This window comes from Astatotilapia calliptera, chromosome 13, assembly GCF_964374335.1.
Source record: "Astatotilapia calliptera chromosome 13, fAstCal68.1, whole genome shotgun sequence".
NCBI classification, from domain to species: Eukaryota; Metazoa; Chordata; class Actinopteri; order Cichliformes; family Cichlidae; genus Astatotilapia; species Astatotilapia calliptera.
Window position 1 is genome coordinate 31,897,302 of NC_137434.1, and position 18,368 is coordinate 31,915,669.

General features: G+C 44.7%; 22 non-coding genes across 22 annotated transcripts; 16 read left to right on the forward strand and 6 right to left on the reverse strand.

The window, feature by feature from the left end:
• The first annotated feature begins 1,072 nt into the window (after positions 1-1,072).
• trnat-agu (transfer RNA threonine (anticodon AGU)) lies at positions 1,073-1,146 on the forward strand. The gene has a single exon. It is a non-coding gene; the product is annotated as a tRNA-Thr (tRNA).
• A 252-nt stretch (positions 1,147-1,398) lies between these two features.
• Positions 1,399-1,472, forward strand: trnat-agu (transfer RNA threonine (anticodon AGU)). The gene has a single exon. It is a non-coding gene; the product is annotated as a tRNA-Thr (tRNA).
• A 365-nt stretch (positions 1,473-1,837) lies between these two features.
• trnat-cgu (transfer RNA threonine (anticodon CGU)) lies at positions 1,838-1,911 on the reverse strand. The gene has a single exon. It is a non-coding gene; the product is annotated as a tRNA-Thr (tRNA).
• Positions 1,912-2,021: 110 nt separating this feature from the next.
• On the forward strand, positions 2,022-2,095 carry trnat-ugu (transfer RNA threonine (anticodon UGU)). The gene has a single exon. It is a non-coding gene; the product is annotated as a tRNA-Thr (tRNA).
• A 1,980-nt stretch (positions 2,096-4,075) lies between these two features.
• On the forward strand, positions 4,076-4,149 carry trnat-agu (transfer RNA threonine (anticodon AGU)). Its single transcript has one exon. It is a non-coding gene; the product is annotated as a tRNA-Thr (tRNA).
• Positions 4,150-4,401: 252 nt separating this feature from the next.
• On the forward strand, positions 4,402-4,475 carry trnat-agu (transfer RNA threonine (anticodon AGU)). The gene has a single exon. It is a non-coding gene; the product is annotated as a tRNA-Thr (tRNA).
• A 365-nt stretch (positions 4,476-4,840) lies between these two features.
• Positions 4,841-4,914, reverse strand: trnat-cgu (transfer RNA threonine (anticodon CGU)). The gene has a single exon. It is a non-coding gene; the product is annotated as a tRNA-Thr (tRNA).
• A 110-nt stretch (positions 4,915-5,024) lies between these two features.
• Positions 5,025-5,098, forward strand: trnat-ugu (transfer RNA threonine (anticodon UGU)). The gene has a single exon. It is a non-coding gene; the product is annotated as a tRNA-Thr (tRNA).
• Positions 5,099-7,081: 1,983 nt separating this feature from the next.
• On the forward strand, positions 7,082-7,155 carry trnat-agu (transfer RNA threonine (anticodon AGU)). Its single transcript has one exon. It is a non-coding gene; the product is annotated as a tRNA-Thr (tRNA).
• Positions 7,156-7,520: 365 nt separating this feature from the next.
• Positions 7,521-7,594, reverse strand: trnat-cgu (transfer RNA threonine (anticodon CGU)). Its single transcript has one exon. It is a non-coding gene; the product is annotated as a tRNA-Thr (tRNA).
• Positions 7,595-7,704: 110 nt separating this feature from the next.
• Positions 7,705-7,778, forward strand: trnat-ugu (transfer RNA threonine (anticodon UGU)). Its single transcript has one exon. It is a non-coding gene; the product is annotated as a tRNA-Thr (tRNA).
• Positions 7,779-9,758: 1,980 nt separating this feature from the next.
• trnat-agu (transfer RNA threonine (anticodon AGU)) lies at positions 9,759-9,832 on the forward strand. Its single transcript has one exon. It is a non-coding gene; the product is annotated as a tRNA-Thr (tRNA).
• Positions 9,833-10,084: 252 nt separating this feature from the next.
• On the forward strand, positions 10,085-10,158 carry trnat-agu (transfer RNA threonine (anticodon AGU)). Its single transcript has one exon. It is a non-coding gene; the product is annotated as a tRNA-Thr (tRNA).
• A 365-nt stretch (positions 10,159-10,523) lies between these two features.
• trnat-cgu (transfer RNA threonine (anticodon CGU)) lies at positions 10,524-10,597 on the reverse strand. Its single transcript has one exon. It is a non-coding gene; the product is annotated as a tRNA-Thr (tRNA).
• Positions 10,598-10,707: 110 nt separating this feature from the next.
• On the forward strand, positions 10,708-10,781 carry trnat-ugu (transfer RNA threonine (anticodon UGU)). The gene has a single exon. It is a non-coding gene; the product is annotated as a tRNA-Thr (tRNA).
• Positions 10,782-12,761: 1,980 nt separating this feature from the next.
• On the forward strand, positions 12,762-12,835 carry trnat-agu (transfer RNA threonine (anticodon AGU)). Its single transcript has one exon. It is a non-coding gene; the product is annotated as a tRNA-Thr (tRNA).
• Positions 12,836-13,087: 252 nt separating this feature from the next.
• Positions 13,088-13,161, forward strand: trnat-agu (transfer RNA threonine (anticodon AGU)). The gene has a single exon. It is a non-coding gene; the product is annotated as a tRNA-Thr (tRNA).
• Positions 13,162-13,526: 365 nt separating this feature from the next.
• trnat-cgu (transfer RNA threonine (anticodon CGU)) lies at positions 13,527-13,600 on the reverse strand. The gene has a single exon. It is a non-coding gene; the product is annotated as a tRNA-Thr (tRNA).
• A 110-nt stretch (positions 13,601-13,710) lies between these two features.
• trnat-ugu (transfer RNA threonine (anticodon UGU)) lies at positions 13,711-13,784 on the forward strand. Its single transcript has one exon. It is a non-coding gene; the product is annotated as a tRNA-Thr (tRNA).
• Positions 13,785-15,767: 1,983 nt separating this feature from the next.
• Positions 15,768-15,841, forward strand: trnat-agu (transfer RNA threonine (anticodon AGU)). The gene has a single exon. It is a non-coding gene; the product is annotated as a tRNA-Thr (tRNA).
• Positions 15,842-16,206: 365 nt separating this feature from the next.
• Positions 16,207-16,280, reverse strand: trnat-cgu (transfer RNA threonine (anticodon CGU)). Its single transcript has one exon. It is a non-coding gene; the product is annotated as a tRNA-Thr (tRNA).
• Positions 16,281-16,390: 110 nt separating this feature from the next.
• trnat-ugu (transfer RNA threonine (anticodon UGU)) lies at positions 16,391-16,464 on the forward strand. The gene has a single exon. It is a non-coding gene; the product is annotated as a tRNA-Thr (tRNA).
• Positions 16,465-18,368: the final 1,904 nt, after the last annotated feature.

Genomic DNA, 18,368 nt, shown 5'->3' on the forward strand with positions numbered 1-18,368 from the left:
TTCTTGGGTTTGCAGATCCAAAGAACATTATATTGTGCACACCGATGCAAGCGCCCATGTTCTCGGTGCAGCCCTATATCAAGAACAGGAGAGCAAGTTAAGAGTCATTGCCTGTGCCAGTAGGGGTCTCTCCAAGTCCGAGCAAAGGTACCCTGCACACAAGCTTGACTTCCTGTCTGTGAAGTGGGCTGTCACCCAGAACGTTTTCCGCTGTATCTATGGAGTAAAATGTACAGTGATGACAGACAATAATCCACTCACATACGTTTTAACATCTGCAAAGTTGGACGCAGTAGGGCATTGCTGGTTGGCCGTACTTTCCAGTTTTGATTTTGACATTGAGTATAGTGCTGGGAAGGACAACCAAGATGCAGATGGGCTGTTGAGACGTCCGTATCTGCATGCCTGTGATATATCTGATCAGAGTTCTAATTATGAGGAAAATGCCATTGAAGGCTTTACTGCACAGCTCTTGCGCCGCAACAAAGAGCCAGATTTTCCAACCGAGGCAGTAAAGGCAGTATGCAAGAGACATGAGTATTCCTCAACTCTTGAGGAGGAGGAGGCAGCAGTACCATCGTCTGCACGAGTACAATGTTTGGCTATTGGAGCCTCTGCAATACCAGCAGATTTCTGTCAAACTGATGTAGCTGGGCCATGCCCCCTGCTGCAGATGTCTCTTTCCGATTGTCTACGTGAACAGAAATTAGATCTGGAGAGCTGAGAGAGTCTTGCAGAAAGCTACCAGTTAGCCATTGAGCACATTCAAAAGAGTGCTTTACGAAACAAACAAAGCTTTGACAGTAAAGTGCGGGAATCCACCCTTGCCAAGGGAAATAGAGTTGTTTTGAGGACTTGTTCAGACTCACCCTGTTGAATCAGTCTCAAAAGCTTCTCCTTCACCTTATGATGTTTCCACCGAGGTCATTGAAGAAGTGAGGGACAGGAAGTTACTTGTTGGACTATTTGACCATATCCTACATTGATAGTGCACAAAAGTTAAAAAAGTGAACTCGTCTCCTTCTGCAGTACCAGGTAATACCAGGTATTACCGGATTGCCTGACAGCAGGAGGCGCTGTGGCTTAGCTGGTCAAAGTGCCTGTCTAGTAAACAGGAGATCCTGGGTTCAAATCCCAGCAGTGCCTTCCTGTTACTATTTGAAACCATCTTCTTCACAGTGTTCAGACTCACCCTGTTGAATCAGTCTCAAAAGCTTCTCCTTCACCTTATGATGTTTCCACTGAGGTCATTGACGAAGTGAGGAACAGGAAGTTACTTGTTGGACTATTTGACCATATCTTACATTTATAGTGCACAAAAGTTAAAAAAAAGTTGAACTCGTCTCCTTCTGCAGTACCAGGTAATACCAGGTATTACCGGTTTGCCTGTCAGCAGGAGGCGCTGTGGCTCAGCTGGTCAAAGCGCCTGTCTAGTAAACAGGAGATCCTGGGTTCAAATCCCAGCAGTGCCTTCCTGTTACCATTTGAAACCATCTTCTTCACAGTGTTAATTGCATTCTTAATCTTGGAATTGGGAAATCTTTCAAAGTCTTTGTATGTCCTCAGTTATCCACCTCACGGTACTCTTGAGAGCTTTAAAAACTTCTTTGCACCCGATCCGAGAAGCTTCTTCAGTTCTAGAACAAATGCTGGAGGGTCCCAGGCATTAAACCGCTAGTGGAGCTTCTGAGGGTTGTTCACCCAATATTGATGTCTTGGGCATGTCTAAATCTTCATTGTGTCCTCTTCTTGGAAACGAAGGAGAGAAAGCATAACGCCCAATGCTTCCCGCCATCAGCACTCATTAATGAAATGTAATGGCATTGGTAGGGAGGTAAGGCACTGCTGGGATTTGAACCCAGGATCTCCTGTTTACGAGACAGGCGCTTTGGCCAGCTAAGCCACAGCGCCTTGAGCTGTGTGCCTCTGGCTACTGTCCAACAGCTGGTGGGGAAAAATGTGACAAACCGATTCAAAACTGTGTCTGCAGAGGTTACTTGGTTTTTCCCTTCCCTGAAGGAGGCACTGTAGCTTAGCCGGTCAAAGCACCTGTCTTGTAAACAGGAGATCCTGGGTTCAAATCCCAGCAGTGCCTGTTGAGCTATTTCAAAATAAGAAATTCTGTGTAGGCAACTTTTCCTCAATGTCAAAATAAAAGGAAGTAATCTGTTGAATCTGAAGTTTGGAGGCACTAAAGATTTAGCAAAGGACACCCCAGCAGCTGTGCACCACATGCAGATGAAAAACATCAAAACTGAAAGTCTACTAAAACATGCAACTGTGACAACAGACATAAATGGACCAGTATAGAAACTGGGTGAGGCAGGGTTATATTGAGCTTTCGTCCCAAAAGTACTGTCAAGATTCTGCAAATCATTCGAGTTACTGATAAGAGAAGGTAAGACTGTTAGGTGTTGTGTTAAAATAAATGCCGAAGAGTTCTCTATTAAAAACAGCATAAGGAGGTGTTCTACTTTCCTCTTATGTTATGGAAAAGTGTATAGGCAGCAGGAATTTGAGTCAGGTCTCGGTTTTTCTTGATGATGTCACTCCTTTCTCAGCTACACTTGAGAACCATGAGGAATGATCGCTGAAGGTCCTCCATAGGATGAAAGAATTTACTTTAAAGCTGTCGCCAGAGAAATGTCAGTTCTTCAGGACATCTGTCCAATATCTCAGCCATGTTGTATCATCAGAAGGGCTCAAAACAGATCCAGCTGCCCTCACTACCTGGCCAAGACCAGATAACATCAAGTAGCTTAAGTCTTTCCTTGGGTTCACTGGATATTACAGGAGGTTTATAAAAGACTATTCCAAGCTTGCAATACCCCTTAATCACTTAAGTGCTGGTTGCCTCCCACTGAAGAGAAAATCCAGTCTGTCTGGCAGAAACCACAAGGTTTCTACCAGTGCGGATCTCAAAAAGCCTTTTTCACGAAAAATGGACCCCAACCGCTGAAGATACTTTTAAGACATTGATTCTCAAGCTCACAACAGCTCCTGTTCTTGGGTTTGCAGATCCAAAGAACATTATATTGTGCACACCGATGCAAGCGCCCATGTTCTCGGTGCAGCCCTATATCAAGAACAGGAGAGCAAGTTAAGAGTCATTGCCTGTGCCAGTAGGGGTCTCTCCAAGTCCGAGCAAAGGTACCCTGCACACAAGCTTGACTTCCTGTCTGTGAAGTGGGCTGTCACCCAGAACGTTTTCCGCTGTATCTATGGAGTAAAATGTACAGTGATGACAGACAATAATCCACTCACATACGTTTTAACATCTGCAAAGTTGGACGCAGTAGGGCATTGCTGGTTGGCCGTACTTTCCAGTTTTGATTTTGACATTGAGTATAGTGCTGGGAAGGACAACCAAGATGCAGATGGGCTGTTGAGACGTCCGTATCTGCATGCCTGTGATATATCTGATCAGAGTTCTAATTATGAGGAAAATGCCATTGAAGGCTTTACTGCACAGCTCTTGCGCCGCAACAAAGAGCCAGATTTTCCAACCGAGGCAGTAAAGGCAGTATGCAAGAGACATGAGTATTCCTCAACTCTTGAGGAGGAGGAGGCAGCAGTACCATCGTCTGCACGAGTACAATGTTTGGCTATTGGAGCCTCTGCAATACCAGCAGATTTCTGTCAAACTGATGTAGCTGGGCCATGCCCCCTGCTGCAGATGTCTCTTTCCGATTGTCTACGTGAACAGAAATTAGATCTGGAGAGCTGAGAGAGTCTTGCAGAAAGCTACCAGTTAGCCATTGAGCACATTCAAAAGAGTGCTTTACGAAACAAACAAAGCTTTGACAGTAAAGTGCTGGAATCCACCCTTGCTAAGGGAAATAGAGTTGTTTTGAGGACTTGTTCAGACTCACCCTGTTGAATCAGTCTCAAAAGCTTCTCCTTCACCTTATGATGTTTCCACCGAGGTCATTGAAGAAGTGAGGGACAGGAAGTTACTTGTTGGACTATTTGACCATATCCTACATTGATAGTGCACAAAAGTTAAAAAAGTGAACTCGTCTCCTTCTGCAGTACCAGGTAATACCAGGTATTACCGGATTGCCTGACAGCAGGAGGCGCTGTGGCTTAGCTGGTCAAAGTGCCTGTCTAGTAAACAGGAGATCCTGGGTTCAAATCCCAGCAGTGCCTTCCTGTTACTATTTGAAACCATCTTCTTCACAGTGTTCAGACTCACCCTGTTGAATCAGTCTCAAAAGCTTCTCCTTCACCTTATGATGTTTCCACTGAGGTCATTGACGAAGTGAGGAACAGGAAGTTACTTGTTGGACTATTTGACCATATCTTACATTTATAGTGCACAAAAGTTAAAAAAAAGTTGAACTCGTCTCCTTCTGCAGTACCAGGTAATACCAGGTATCACCGGTTTGCCTGTCAGCAGGAGGCGCTGTGGCTCAGCTGGTCAAAGCGCCTGTCTAGTAAACAGGAGATCCTTGGTTCAAATCCCAGCAGTGCCTTCCTGTTACCATTTGAAACCATCTTCTTCACAGTGTTAATTGCATTCTTAATCTTGGAGTTGGGAAATATTTCAAAGTCTTTGTATGTCCTCAGTTATCCACCTCACGGTACTCTTGAGAGCTTTAAAAACTTCTTTGCACCCGATCCGAGAAGCTTCTTCAGTTCTAGAACAAATGCTGGAGGGTCCCAGGCATTAAACCGCTAGTGGAGCTTCTGAGGGTTGTTCACCCAATATTGATGTCTTGGGCATGTCTAAATCTCCATTGTGTCCTCTTCTTGGAAACGAAGGAGAGAAAGCATAACGCCCAATGCTTCCCGCCATCAGCACTCATTAATGAAATGTAATGGCATTGGTAGGGAGGTAAGGCACTGCTGGGATTTGAACCCAGGATCTCCTGTTTACGAGACAGGCGCTTTGGCCAGCTAAGCCACAGCGCCTTGAGCTGTGTGCCTCTGGCTACTGTCCAACAGCTGGTGGGGAAAAATGTGACAAACCGATTCAAAACTGTGTCTGCAGAGGTTACTTGGTTTTTCCCTTCCCTGAAGGAGGCACTGTAGCTTAGCCGGTCAAAGCACCTGTCTTGTAAACAGGAGATCCTGGGTTCAAATCCCAGCAGTGCCTGTTGAGCTATTTCAAAATAAGAAATTCTGTGTAGGCAACTTTTCCTCAATGTCAAAATAAAAGGAAGTAATCTGTTGAATCTGAAGTTTGGAGGCACTAAAGATTTAGCAAAGGACACCCCAGCAGCTGTGCACCACATGCAGATGAAAAACATCAAAACTGAAAGTCTACTAAAACATGCAACTGTGACAACAGACATAAATGGACCAGTATAGAAACTGGGTGAGGCAGGGTTATATTGAGCTTTCGTCCCAAAAGTACTGTCAAGATTCTGCAAATCATTCGAGTTACTGATAAGAGAAGGTAAGACTGTTAGGTGTTGTGTTAAAATAAATGCCGAAGAGTTCTCTATTAAAAACAGCATAAGGAGGTGTTCTACTTTCCTCTTATGTTATGGAAAAGTGTATAGGCAGCAGGAATTTGAGTCAGGTCTCGGTTTTTCTTGATGATGTCACTCCTTTCTCAGCTACACTTGAGAACCATGAGGAATGATCGCTGAAGGTCCTCCATAGGATGAAAGAATTTACTTTAAAGCTGTCGCCAGAGAAATGTCAGTTCTTCAGGACATCTGTCCAATATCTCAGCCATGTTGTATCATCAGAAGGGCTCAAAACAGATCCAGCTGCCCTCACTACCTGGCCAAGACCAGATAACATCAAGTAGCTTAAGTCTTTCCTTGGGTTCACTGGATATTACAGGAGGTTTATAAAAGACTATTCCAAGCTTGCAATACCCCTTAATCACTTAAGTGCTGGTTGCCTCCCACTGAAGAGAAAATCCAGTCTGTCTGGCAGAAACCACAAGGTTTCTACCAGTGCGGATCTCAAAAAGCCTTTTTCACGAAAAATGGACCCCAACCGCTGAAGATACTTTTAAGACATTGATTCTCAAGCTCACAACAGCTCCTGTTCTTGGGTTTGCAGATCCAAAGAACATTATATTGTGCACACCGATGCAAGCGCCCATGTTCTCGGTGCAGCCCTATATCAAGAACAGGAGAGCAAGTTAAGAGTCATTGCCTGTGCCAGTAGGGGTCTCTCCAAGTCCGAGCAAAGGTACCCTGCACACAAGCTTGACTTCCTGTCTGTGAAGTGGGCTGTCACCCAGAACGTTTTCCGCTGTATCTATGGAGTAAAATGTACAGTGATGACAGACAATAATCCACTCACATACGTTTTAACATCTGCAAAGTTGGACGCAGTAGGGCATTGCTGGTTGGCCGTACTTTCCAGTTTTGATTTTGACATTGAGTATAGTGCTGGGAAGGACAACCAAGATGCAGATGGGCTGTTGAGACGTCCGTATCTGCATGCCTGTGATATATCTGATCAGAGTTCTAATGATGAGGAAAATGCCATTGAAGGCTTTACTGCACAGCTCTTGCGCCGCAACAAAGAGCCAGATTTTCCAACCGAGGCAGTAAAGGCAGTATGCAAGAGACATGAGTATTCCTCAACTCTTGAGGAGGAGGAGGCAGCAGTACCATCGTCTGCACGAGTACAATGTTTGGCTATTGGAGCCTCTGCAATACCAGCAGATTTCTGTCAAACTGATGTAGCTGGGCCATGCCCCCTGCTGCAGATGTCTCTTTCCGATTGTCTACGTGAACAGAAATTAGATCTGGAGAGCTGAGAGAGTCTTGCAGAAAGCTACCAGTTAGCCATTGAGCACATTCAAAAGAGTGCTTTTCGAAACAAACAAAGCTTTGACAGTAAAGTGCGGGAATCCACCCTTGCCAAGGGAAATAGAGTTGTTTTGAGGACTTGTTCAGACTCACCCTGTTGAATCAGTCTCAAAAGCTTCTCCTTCACCTTATGATGTTTCCACTGAGGTCATTGACGAAGTGAGGAACAGGAAGTTACTTGTTGGACTATTTGACCATATCTTACATTTATAGTGCACAAAAGTTAAAAAAAAGTTGAACTCGTCTCCTTCTGCAGTACCAGGTAATACCAGGTATTACCGGTTTGCCTGTCAGCAGGAGGCGCTGTGGCTCAGCTGGTCAAAGCGCCTGTCTAGTAAACAGGAGATCCTGGGTTCAAATCCCAGCAGTGCCTTCCTGTTACCATTTGAAACCATCTTCTTCACAGTGTTAATTGCATTCTTAATCTTGGAGTTGGGAAATCTTTCAAAGTCTTTGTATGTCCTCAGTTATCCACCTCACGGTACTCTTGAGAGCTTTAAAAACTTCTTTGCACCCGATCCGAGAAGCTTCTTCAGTTCTAGAACAAATGCTGGAGGGTCCCAGGCATTAAACCGCTAGTGGAGCTTCTGAGGGTTGTTCACCCAATATTGATGTCTTGGGCATGTCTAAATCTTCATTGTGTCCTCTTCTTGGAAACGAAGGAGAGAAAGCATAACGCCCAATGCTTCCCGCCATCAGCACTCATTAATGAAATGTAATGGCATTGGTAGGGAGGTAAGGCACTGCTGGGATTTGAACCCAGGATCTCCTGTTTACGAGACAGGCGCTTTGGCCAGCTAAGCCACAGCGCCTTGAGCTGTGTGCCTCTGGCTACTGTCCAACAGCTGGTGGGGAAAAATGTGACAAACCGATTCAAAACTGTGTCTGCAGAGGTTACTTGGTTTTTCCCTTCCCTGAAGGAGGCACTGTAGCTTAGCCGGTCAAAGCACCTGTCTTGTAAACAGGAGATCCTGGGTTCAAATCCCAGCAGTGCCTGTTGAGCTATTTCAAAATAAGAAATTCTGTGTAGGCAACTTTTCCTCAATGTCAAAATAAAAGGAAGTAATCTGTTGAATCTGAAGTTTGGAGGCACTAAAGATTTAGCAAAGGACACCCCAGCAGCTGTGCACCACATGCAGATGAAAAACATCAAAACTGAAAGTCTACTAAAACATGCAACTGTGACAACAGACATAAATGGACCAGTATAGAAACTGGGTGAGGCAGGGTTATATTGAGCTTTCGTCCCAAAAGTACTGTCAAGATTCTGCAAATCATTCGAGTTACTGATAAGAGAAGGTAAGACTGTTAGGTGTTGTGTTAAAATAAATGCCGAAGAGTTCTCTATTAAAAACAGCATAAGGAGGTGTTCTACTTTCCTCTTATGTTATGGAAAAGTGTATAGGCAGCAGGAATTTGAGTCAGGTCTCGGTTTTTCTTGATGATGTCACTCCTTTCTCAGCTACACTTGAGAACCATGAGGAATGATCGCTGAAGGTCCTCCATAGGATGAAAGAATTTACTTTAAAGCTGTCGCCAGAGAAATGTCAGTTCTTCAGGACATCTGTCCAATATCTCAGCCATGTTGTATCATCAGAAGGGCTCAAAACAGATCCAGCTGCCCTCACTACCTGGCCAAGACCAGATAACATCAAGTAGCTTAAGTCTTTCCTTGGGTTCACTGGATATTACAGGAGGTTTATAAAAGACTATTCCAAGCTTGCAATACCCCTTAATCACTTAAGTGCTGGTTGCCTCCCACTGAAGAGAAAATCCAGTCTGTCTGGCAGAAACCACAAGGTTTCTACCAGTGCGGATCTCAAAAAGCCTTTTTCACGAAAAATGGACCCCAACCGCTGAAGATACTTTTAAGACATTGATTCTCAAGCTCACAACAGCTCCTGTTCTTGGGTTTGCAGATCCAAAGAACATTATATTGTGCACACCGATGCAAGCGCCCATGTTCTCGGTGCAGCCCTATATCAAGAACAGGAGAGCAAGTTAAGAGTCATTGCCTGTGCCAGTAGGGGTCTCTCCAAGTCCGAGCAAAGGTACCCTGCACACAAGCTTGACTTCCTGTCTGTGAAGTGGGCTGTCACCCAGAACGTTTTCCGCTGTATCTATGGAGTAAAATGTACAGTGATGACAGACAATAATCCACTCACATACGTTTTAACATCTGCAAAGTTGGACGCAGTAGGGCATTGCTGGTTGGCCGTACTTTCCAGTTTTGATTTTGACATTGAGTATAGTGCTGGGAAGGACAACCAAGATGCAGATGGGCTGTTGAGACGTCCGTATCTGCATGCCTGTGATATATCTGATCAGAGTTCTAATGATGAGGAAAATGCCATTGAAGGCTTTACTGCACAGCTCTTGCGCCGCAACAAAGAGCCAGATTTTCCAACCGAGGCAGTAAAGGCAGTATGCAAGAGACATGAGTATTCCTCAACTCTTGAGGAGGAGGAGGCAGCAGTACCATCGTCTGCACGAGTACAATGTTTGGCTATTGGAGCCTCTGCAATACCAGCAGATTTCTGTCAAACTGATATAGCTGGGCCATGCCCCCTGCTGCAGATGTCTCTTTCCGATTGTCTACGTGAACAGAAATTAGATCTGGAGAGCTGAGAGAGTCTTGCAGAAAGCTACCAGTTAGCCATTGAGCACATTCAAAAGAGTGCTTTTCGAAACAAACAAAGCTTTGACAGTAAAGTGCGGGAATCCACCCTTGCCAAGGGAAATAGAGTTGTTTTGAGGACTTGTTCAGACTCACCCTGTTGAATCAGTCTCAAAAGCTTCTCCTTCACCTTATGATGTTTCCACCGAGGTCATTGAAGAAGTGAGGGACAGGAAGTTACTTGTTGGACTATTTGACCATATCCTACATTGATAGTGCACAAAAGTTAAAAAAGTGAACTCGTCTCCTTCTGCAGTACCAGGTAATACCAGGTATTACCGGATTGCCTGACAGCAGGAGGCGCTGTGGCTTAGCTGGTCAAAGTGCCTGTCTAGTAAACAGGAGATCCTGGGTTCAAATCCCAGCAGTGCCTTCCTGTTACTATTTGAAACCATCTTCTTCACAGTGTTCAGACTCACCCTGTTGAATCAGTCTCAAAAGCTTCTCCTTCACCTTATGATGTTTCCACTGAGGTCATTGACGAAGTGAGGAACAGGAAGTTACTTGTTGGACTATTTGACCATATCTTACATTTATAGTGCACAAAAGTTAAAAAAAAGTTGAACTCATCTCCTTCTGCAGTACCAGGTAATACCAGGTATTACCGGTTTGCCTGTCAGCAGGAGGCGCTGTGGCTCAGCTGGTCAAAGCGCCTGTCTAGTAAACAGGAGATCCTGGGTTCAAATCCCAGCAGTGCCTTCCTGTTACCATTTGAAACCATCTTCTTCACAGTGTTAATTGCATTCTTAATCTTGGAGTTGGGAAATCTTTCAAAGTCTTTGTATGTCCTCAGTTATCCACCTCACGGTACTCTTGAGAGCTTTAAAAACTTCTTTGCACCCGATCCGAGAAGCTTCTTCAGTTCTAGAACAAATGCTGGAGGGTCCCAGGCATTAAACCGCTAGTGGAGCTTCTGAGGGTTGTTCACCCAATATTGATGTCTTGGGCATGTCTAAATCTTCATTGTGTCCTCTTCTTGGAAACGAAGGAGAGAAAGCATAACGCCCAATGCTTCCCGCCATCAGCACTCATTAATGAAATGTAATGGCATTGGTAGGGAGGTAAGGCACTGCTGGGATTTGAACCCAGGATCTCCTGTTTACGAGACAGGCGCTTTGGCCAGCTAAGCCACAGCGCCTTGAGCTGTGTGCCTCTGGCTACTGTCCAACAGCTGGTGGGGAAAAATGTGACAAACCGATTCAAAACTGTGTCTGCAGAGGTTACTTGGTTTTTCCCTTCCCTGAAGGAGGCACTGTAGCTTAGCCGGTCAAAGCACCTGTCTTGTAAACAGGAGATCCTGGGTTCAAATCCCAGCAGTGCCTGTTGAGCTATTTCAAAATAAGAAATTCTGTGTAGGCAACTTTTCCTCAATGTCAAAATAAAAGGAAGTAATCTGTTGAATCTGAAGTTTGGAGGCACTAAAGATTTAGCAAAGGACACCCCAGCAGCTGTGCACCACATGCAGATGAAAAACATCAAAACTGAAAGTCTACTAAAACATGCAACTGTGACAACAGACATAAATGGACCAGTATAGAAACTGGGTGAGGCAGGGTTATATTGAGCTTTCGTCCCAAAAGTACTGTCAAGATTCTGCAAATCATTCGAGTTACTGATAAGAGAAGGTAAGACTGTTAGGTGTTGTGTTAAAATAAATGCCGAAGAGTTCTCTATTAAAAACAGCATAAGGAGGTGTTCTACTTTCCTCTTATGTTATGGAAAAGTGTATAGGCAGCAGGAATTTGAGTCAGGTCTCGGTTTTTCTTGATGATGTCACTCCTTTCTCAGCTACACTTGAGAACCATGAGGAATGATCGCTGAAGGTCCTCCATAGGATGAAAGAATTTACTTTAAAGCTGTCGCCAGAGAAATGTCAGTTCTTCAGGACATCTGTCCAATATCTCAGCCATGTTGTATCATCAGAAGGGCTCAAAACAGATCCAGCTGCCCTCACTACCTGGCCAAGACCAGATAACATCAAGTAGCTTAAGTCTTTCCTTGGGTTCACTGGATATTACAGGAGGTTTATAAAAGACTATTCCAAGCTTGCAATACCCCTTAATCACTTAAGTGCTGGTTGCCTCCCACTGAAGAGAAAATCCAGTCTGTCTGGCAGAAACCACAAGGTTTCTACCAGTGCGGATCTCAAAAAGCCTTTTTCACGAAAAATGGACCCCAACCGCTGAAGATACTTTTAAGACATTGATTCTCAAGCTCACAACAGCTCCTGTTCTTGGGTTTGCAGATCCAAAGAACATTATATTGTGCACACCGATGCAAGCGCCCATGTTCTCGGTGCAGCCCTATATCAAGAACAGGAGAGCAAGTTAAGAGTCATTGCCTGTGCCAGTAGGGGTCTCTCCAAGTCCGAGCAAAGGTACCCTGCACACAAGCTTGACTTCCTGTCTGTGAAGTGGGCTGTCACCCAGAACGTTTTCCGCTGTATCTATGGAGTAAAATGTACAGTGATGACAGACAATAATCCACTCACATACGTTTTAACATCTGCAAAGTTGGACGCAGTAGGGCATTGCTGGTTGGCCGTACTTTCCAGTTTTGATTTTGACATTGAGTATAGTGCTGGGAAGGACAACCAAGATGCAGATGGGCTGTTGAGACGTCCGTATCTGCATGCCTGTGATATATCTGATCAGAGTTCTAATGATGAGGAAAATGCCATTGAAGGCTTTACTGCACAGCTCTTGCGCCGCAACAAAGAGCCAGATTTTCCAACCGAGGCAGTAAAGGCAGTATGCAAGAGACATGAGTATTCCTCAACTCTTGAGGAGGAGGAGGCAGCAGTACCATCGTCTGCACGAGTACAATGTTTGGCTATTGGAGCCTCTGCAATACCAGCAGATTTCTGTCAAACTGATGTAGCTGGGCCATGCCCCCTGCTGCAGATGTCTCTTTCCGATTGTCTACGTGAACAGAAATTAGATCTGGAGAGCTGAGAGAGTCTTGCAGAAAGCTACCAGTTAGCCATTGAGCACATTCAAAAGAGTGCTTTACGAAACAAACAAAGCTTTGACAGTAAAGTGCTGGAATCCACCCTTGCTAAGGGAAATAGAGTTGTTTTGAGGACTTGTTCAGACTCACCCTGTTGAATCAGTCTCAAAAGCTTCTCCTTCACCTTATGATGTTTCCACCGAGGTCATTGAAGAAGTGAGGGACAGGAAGTTACTTGTTGGACTATTTGACCATATCCTACATTGATAGTGCACAAAAGTTAAAAAAGTGAACTCGTCTCCTTCTGCAGTACCAGGTAATACCAGGTATTACCGGATTGCCTGACAGCAGGAGGCGCTGTGGCTTAGCTGGTCAAAGTGCCTGTCTAGTAAACAGGAGATCCTGGGTTCAAATCCCAGCAGTGCCTTCCTGTTACTATTTGAAACCATCTTCTTCACAGTGTTCAGACTCACCCTGTTGAATCAGTCTCAAAAGCTTCTCCTTCACCTTATGATGTTTCCACTGAGGTCATTGACGAAGTGAGGAACAGGAAGTTACTTGTTGGACTATTTGACCATATCTTACATTTATAGTGCACAAAAGTTAAAAAAAAGTTGAACTCGTCTCCTTCTGCAGTACCAGGTAATACCAGGTATTACCGGTTTGCCTGTCAGCAGGAGGCGCTGTGGCTCAGCTGGTCAAAGCGCCTGTCTAGTAAACAGGAGATCCTGGGTTCAAATCCCAGCAGTGCCTTCCTGTTACCATTTGAAACCATCTTCTTCACAGTGTTAATTGCATTCTTAATCTTGGAGTTGGGAAATCTTTCAAAGTCTTTGTATGTCCTCAGTTATCCACCTCACGGTACTCTTGAGAGCTTTAAAAACTTCTTTGCACCCGATCCGAGAAGCTTCTTCAGTTCTAGAACAAATGCTGGAGGGTCCCAGGCATTAAACCGCTAGTGGAGCTTCTGAGGGTTGTTCACCCAATATTGATGTCTTGGGCATGTCTAAATCTCCATTGTGTCCTCTTCTTGGAAACGAAGGAGAGAAAGCATAACGCCCAATGCTTCCCGCCATCAGCACTCATTAATGAAATGTAATGGCATTGGTAGGGAGGTAAGGCACTGCTGGGATTTGAACCCAGGATCTCCTGTTTACGAGACAGGCGCTTTGGCCAGCTAAGCCACAGCGCCTTGAGCTGTGTGCCTCTGGCTACTGTCCAACAGCTGGTGGGGAAAAATGTGACAAACCGATTCAAAACTGTGTCTGCAGAGGTTACTTGGTTTTTCCCTTCCCTGAAGGAGGCACTGTAGCTTAGCCGGTCAAAGCACCTGTCTTGTAAACAGGAGATCCTGGGTTCAAATCCCAGCAGTGCCTGTTGAGCTATTTCAAAATAAGAAATTCTGTGTAGGCAACTTTTCCTCAATGTCAAAATAAAAGGAAGTAATCTGTTGAATCTGAAGTTTGGAGGCACTAAAGATTTAGCAAAGGACACCCCAGCAGCTGTGCACCACATGCAGATGAAAAACATCAAAACTGAAAGTCTACTAAAACATGCAACTGTGACAACAGACATAAATGGACCAGTATAGAAACTGGGTGAGGCAGGGTTATATTGAGCTTTCGTCCCAAAAGTACTGTCAAGATTCTGCAAATCATTCGAGTTACTGATAAGAGAAGGTAAGACTGTTAGGTGTTGTGTTAAAATAAATGCCGAAGAGTTCTCTATTAAAAACAGCATAAGGAGGTGTTCTACTTTCCTCTTATGTTATGGAAAAGTGTATAGGCAGCAGGAATTTGAGTCAGGTCTCGGTTTTTCTTGATGATGTCACTCCTTTCTCAGCTACACTTGAGAACCATGAGGAATGATCGCTGAAGGTCCTCCATAGGATGAAAGAATTTACTTTAAAGCTGTCGCCAGAGAAATGTCAGTTCTTCAGGACATCTGTCCAATATCTCAGCCATGTTGTATCATCAGAAGGGCTCAAAACAGATCCAGCTGCCCTCACTACCTGGCCAAGACCAGATAACATCAAGTAGCTTAAGTCTTTCCTTGGGTTCACTGGATATTACAGGAGGTTTATAAAAGACTATTCCAAGCTTGCAATACCCCTTAATCACTTAAGTGCTGGTTGCCTCCCACTGAAGAGAAAATCCAGTCTGTCTGGCAGAAACCACAAGGTTTCTACCAGTGCGGATCTCAAAAAGCCTTTTTCACGAAAAATGGACCCCAACCGCTGAAGATACTTTTAAGACATTGATTCTCAAGCTCACAACAGCTCCTGTTCTTGGGTTTGCAGATCCAAAGAACATTATATTGTGCACACCGATGCAAGCGCCCATGTTCTCGGTGCAGCCCTATATCAAGAACAGGAGAGCAAGTTAAGAGTCATTGCCTGTGCCAGTAGGGGTCTCTCCAAGTCCGAGCAAAGGTACCCTGCACACAAGCTTGACTTCCTGTCTGTGAAGTGGGCTGTCACCCAGAACGTTTTCCGCTGTATCTATGGAGTAAAATGTACAGTGATGACAGACAATAATCCACTCACATACGTTTTAACATCTGCAAAGTTGGACGCAGTAGGGCATTGCTGGTTGGCCGTACTTTCCAGTTTTGATTTTGACATTGAGTATAGTGCTGGGAAGGACAACCAAGATGCAGATGGGCTGTTGAGACGTCCGTATCTGCATGCCTGTGATATATCTGATCAGAGTTCTAATGATGAGGAAAATGCCATTGAAGGCTTTACTGCACAGCTCTTGCGCCGCAACAAAGAGCCAGATTTTCCAACCGAGGCAGTAAAGGCAGTATGCAAGAGACATGAGTATTCCTCAACTCTTGAGGAGGAGGAGGCAGCAGTACCATCGTCTGCACGAGTACAATGTTTGGCTATTGGAGCCTCTGCAATACCAGCAGATTTCTGTCAAACTGATGTAGCTGGGCCATGCCCCCTGCTGCAGATGTCTCTTTCCGATTGTCTACGTGAACAGAAATTAGATCTGGAGAGCTGAGAGAGTCTTGCAGAAAGCTACCAGTTAGCCATTGAGCACATTCAAAAGAGTGCTTTTCGAAACAAACAAAGCTTTGACAGTAAAGTGCGGGAATCCACCCTTGCCAAGGGAAATAGAGTTGTTTTGAGGACTTGTTCAGACTCACCCTGTTGAATCAGTCTCAAAAGCTTCTCCTTCACCTTATGATGTTTCCACTGAGGTCATTGACGAAGTGAGGAACAGGAAGTTACTTGTTGGACTATTTGACCATATCTTACATTTATAGTGCACAAAAGTTAAAAAAAAGTTGAACTCGTCTCCTTCTGCAGTACCAGGTAATACCAGGTATTACCGGTTTGCCTGTCAGCAGGAGGCGCTGTGGCTCAGCTGGTCAAAGCGCCTGTCTAGTAAACAGGAGATCCTGGGTTCAAATCCCAGCAGTGCCTTCCTGTTACCATTTGAAACCATCTTCTTCACAGTGTTAATTGCATTCTTAATCTTGGAGTTGGGAAATCTTTCAAAGTCTTTGTATGTCCTCAGTTATCCACCTCACGGTACTCTTGAGAGCTTTAAAAACTTCTTTGCACCCGATCCGAGAAGCTTCTTCAGTTCTAGAACAAATGCTGGAGGGTCCCAGGCATTAAACCGCTAGTGGAGCTTCTGAGGGTTGTTCACCCAATATTGATGTCTTGGGCATGTCTAAATCTTCATTGTGTCCTCTTCTTGGAAAGGAAGGAGAGAAAGCATAACGCCCAATGCTTCCCGCCATCAGCACTCATTAATGAAATGTAATGGCATTGGTAGGGAGGTAAGGCACTGCTGGGATTTGAACCCAGGATCTCCTGTTTACGAGACAGGCGCTTTGGCCAGCTAAGCCACAGCGCCTTGAGCTGTGTGCCTCTGGCTACTGTCCAACAGCTGGTGGGGAAAAATGTGACAAACCGATTCAAAACTGTGTCTGCAGAGGTTACTTGGTTTTTCCCTTCCCTGAAGGAGGCACTGTAGCTTAGCCGGTCAAAGCACCTGTCTTGTAAACAGGAGATCCTGGGTTCAAATCCCAGCAGTGCCTGTTGAGCTATTTCAAAATAAGAAATTCTGTGTAGGCAACTTTTCCTCAATGTCAAAATAAAAGGAAGTAATCTGTTGAATCTGAAGTTTGGAGGCACTAAAGATTTAGCAAAGGACACCCCAGCAGCTGTGCACCACATGCAGATGAAAAACATCAAAACTGAAAGTCTACTAAAACATGCAACTGTGACAACAGACATAAATGGACCAGTATAGAAACTGGGTGAGGCAGGGTTATATTGAGCTTTCGTCCCAAAAGTACTGTCAAGATTCTGCAAATCATTCGAGTTACTGATAAGAGAAGGTAAGACTGTTAGGTGTTGTGTTAAAATAAATGCCGAAGAGTTCTCTATTAAAAACAGCATAAGGAGGTGTTCTACTTTCCTCTTATGTTATGGAAAAGTGTATAGGCAGCAGGAATTTGAGTCAGGTCTCGGTTTTTCTTGATGATGTCACTCCTTTCTCAGCTACACTTGAGAACCATGAGGAATGATCGCTGAAGGTCCTCCATAGGATGAAAGAATTTACTTTAAAGCTGTCGCCAGAGAAATGTCAGTTCTTCAGGACATCTGTCCAATATCTCAGCCATGTTGTATCATCAGAAGGGCTCAAAACAGATCCAGCTGCCCTCACTACCTGGCCAAGACCAGATAACATCAAGTAGCTTAAGTCTTTCCTTGGGTTCACTGGATATTACAGGAGGTTTATAAAAGACTATTCCAAGCTTGCAATACCCCTTAATCACTTAAGTGCTGGTTGCCTCCCACTGAAGAGAAAATCCAGTCTGTCTGGCAGAAACCACAAGGTTTCTACCAGTGCGGATCTCAAAAAGCCTTTTTCACGAAAAATGGACCCCAACCGCTGAAGATACTTTTAGGACATTGATTCTCAAGCTCACAACAGCTCCTGTTCTTGGGTTTGCAGATCCAAAGAACATTATATTGTGCACACCGATGCAAGCGCCCATGTTCTCGGTGCAGCCCTATATCAAGAACAGGAGAGCAAGTTAAGAGTCATTGCCTGTGCCAGTAGGGGTCTCTCCAAGTCCGAGCAAAGGTACCCTGCACACAAGCTTGACTTCCTGTCTGTGAAGTGGGCTGTCACCCAGAACGTTTTCCGCTGTATCTATGGAGTAAAATGTACAGTGATGACAGACAATAATCCACTCACATACGTTTTAACATCTGCAAAGTTGGACGCAGTAGGGCATTGCTGGTTGGCCGTACTTTCCAGTTTTGATTTTGACATTGAGTATAGTGCTGGGAAGGACAACCAAGATGCAGATGGGCTGTTGAGACGTCCGTATCTGCATGCCTGTGATATATCTGATCAGAGTTCTAATGATGAGGAAAATGCCATTGAAGGCTTTACTGCACAGCTCTTGCGCCGCAACAAAGAGCCAGATTTTCCAACCGAGGCAGTAAAGGCAGTATGCAAGAGACATGAGTATTCCTCAACTCTTGAGGAGGAGGAGGCAGCAGTACCATCGTCTGCACGAGTACAATGTTTGGCTATTGGAGCCTCTGCAATACCAGCAGATTTCTGTCAAACTGATGTAGCTGGGCCATGCCCCCTGCTGCAGATGTCTCTTTCCGATTGTCTACGTGAACAGAAATTAGATCTGGAGAGCTGAGAGAGTCTTGCAGAAAGCTACCAGTTAGCCATTGAGCACATTCAAAAGAGTGCTTTACGAAACAAACAAAGCTTTGACAGTAAAGTGCGGGAATCCACCCTTGCCAAGGGAAATAGAGTTGTTTTGAGGACTTGTTCAGACTCACCCTGTTGAATCAGTCTCAAAAGCTTCTCCTTCACCTTATGATGTTTCCACCGAGGTCATTGAAGAAGTGAGGGACAGGAAGTTACTTGTTGGACTATTTGACCATATCCTACATTGATAGTGCACAA